We start from the raw sequence: 2593 nt of genomic DNA, 5'->3' as shown, positions 1-2593 counted from the left end.
CCAGCTGAGTGAGGGTGGCGCCTTCTTGAGGGTCCAATGGTGCTTTTTGAGCTCCTCTATGTCTCTTCCTTGCTTCTGTTTGAATGATTCCTAGTGATTTTGGTACTCCTATCCATAGTTGCTCCCAATAGTTGTGTGGAGGACCACTTATCCCCTGAGGTATCTCAGGGATTTCTTGATTTGCAGCCACATGTTCTAACCAACTGAGCTATTCCAGCTTACATGAGTCTTTCCATCTTCCAAGACTCAAAGGTGGAAGCTTTTGTCTTCCCTTTGAGGTTTCTCTGGCCTTTTAGGTGCCATTAATGGTAATGGAAAAACAAAAAGCTTATGCTTTTACCACACTAAACTTAAAATATTGCTCGCCCTCGAGCAAGAGAAGAAAGAAGAGAAGAAGAAGAAGAAGAAAATATGGAGGAGAGTAAGAGAAGGTGTTTCGGCCAAGGTGTAGAAGAGGGGGTTTGTGTTGTGTGAAAATGAAGTAGAATGGAAGGGTATATATAGGGAAAGGGGAGAGGGTAGGTTCGGCCATGTAGGGTGGGTTTGGGTGGGAAAGTGTTTTTGAATTTAGAAGGTAGGTGGGGTTTATGGGGAAGAGTGGATGGATGTGAGTGGTGAAGGGGGTAATTGGGAAGAGAGATTGAAGTTGATGGGAAGTGTGACATGGGGAATAGTGTTATAGGATTAGAAGGTAAGGTGGGAATATGTTAGGTGGGGATCCTGTGGGGTCCACAGATCCTGAGGTGATCCTGTGGAGTCCACAGATCCTGAGGTGATCCTGTGGAGTCCACAGATCCTGAGGTGTCAAGGAATCACATCCCTGCACCAAATAGACATACAAAATGCCTTTGCATACCATTCTGGCATTTAAACGCCGAGGTGATGCACGTTCTGGGCGTTCAACGCCCATGTATAGCATGTTTCTGGCGTTGAACGCCAATTCCATGCTTGTTATTGGCGTTCAGCGCCAGCTTTCCTCAAGGCACATTCCTGGCGTTCAAACGCCAGAATGTTGCTTGTTTCGGGCGTTCAGTGCCAGATTCATGCTCTGTTCTAGCGTTGAACGCCAGCCAGATGCTTCTTACTGGCGTTGAACGCCAGTCTGTCCTCCCTCCAAGGTGTGATTTTTCTTCTGCTGTTTTTGATTCTGTTTTTAATTTTTATATTTTTTTCGTGACTCCACATGATCATGCACCTAATAGAACACAAAATAACAATAAAATAAAAATAAAATTAGATAAATAAAAATTGGGTTGCCTCCCAACAAGCGCTCTTTTAATGTCATTAGCTTGAGAGTGGGCTCTCATGGAGCCTCACAGGTGATCAGGTTAATGTTGTATAGTCCCAACACCATACTTAGAGTTTGGATATGGGGTCTTAACACCAAACTTAGTGTTTGGTTGTGGCCTCCCAACACCAAACTTAGAGTTTGACTGTGGGGGGCTCTTCTTGACTCTGAACTGAGAGAAGCTCTTTGTGCTCACTCAATTTTGTCACAGAGGGATGGCCATGTGCCTTAAACACAAGGTAGTCCCCCATTCAATTGAAGGACTAATTCACCTCTGTTGACATCTATCACAGCTCCTGGTGTAGCTAGGAAAGGTCTTCCAAGGATGATGCATTCATCCTCTTCCTTCCTAGTGTCTAAGATTATGAAATCAGCAGGGATGTAAAGGCCTTCAACCTTTACTAACACGTCCTCTACTATTCCATAAGCTTGTCTCAATGACTTTTCTGCCAATTGTAATGAGAACAAGGCAGGTTGTACCTTAATGATCCCCAGCTTCTCCATTACAGAGAGTGGCATAAGATTTATCCCTGACCCCAGATCACATAGAGCTTTTTCAAAGGTCAATGTGCCTATGGTACAAGGTATTAAGAACTTGCCAGGATCTTGTCTCTTTTGAGGTAAAATTTGCTGAATCCAGGTGTCTAGTTCACCAATGAGCAAGGGAGGTTCACTTTCCCAAGTCTCATTACCAAAGAACTTGGCATTCAGCTTCATGATAGCTCCTAAATATTGAGAAACTTGCTTTCTAGTCCCATCTTCATCCTCCTCAGAGGAAGAATAGTTTTCAGAGCTCATGAATGGCAGAAGGAAATTTAATGAAATCTCTATGGTCTCTATATGAGCCTCAGATTCCTTTGGATCCTTAATAGGAAACTCCTTCTTGCTTGAGAGACGTCCCAGGAGGTCTTCCTCACTAGGATTTTCGTCCTTCTCCTCCCTTGTGCATTCGGCCATATTGATTACATCAATGGCCTTGCACTCTCCTTTTGGATTATCTTCTGTATTGCTTGGGAGAATACTGGGAGGAGTTTTAATGACTTTCTTACTCAGCTGGCCCACTTGTGCCTCCAGATTTCTGATGGAGGATCTTGTTTCACTCATGAAATTGAAGTGGCCTTTGACAGATCAGAGACTAGATTGGCTAAATTAGAAGTGTTTTGTTCAGAATTCTCTGTCTGTTGCTGAGAAGATGATGTAAAAGGCTTGCTATTGCTCAGCCTATTGCGTCCACCATTGTTAAAGCCTTGTTGAGGCTTTTGTTGATCCTTCCATGAGAAATTTGGATGATTTCTCCATGATGAA

The sequence above is a fragment of the Arachis duranensis genome, chromosome 1 (assembly GCF_000817695.3).
Source record: "Arachis duranensis cultivar V14167 chromosome 1, aradu.V14167.gnm2.J7QH, whole genome shotgun sequence".
Classification (NCBI taxonomy): Eukaryota; Viridiplantae; Streptophyta; class Magnoliopsida; order Fabales; family Fabaceae; genus Arachis; species Arachis duranensis.
This window is presented reverse-complemented; position numbering follows the sequence as displayed.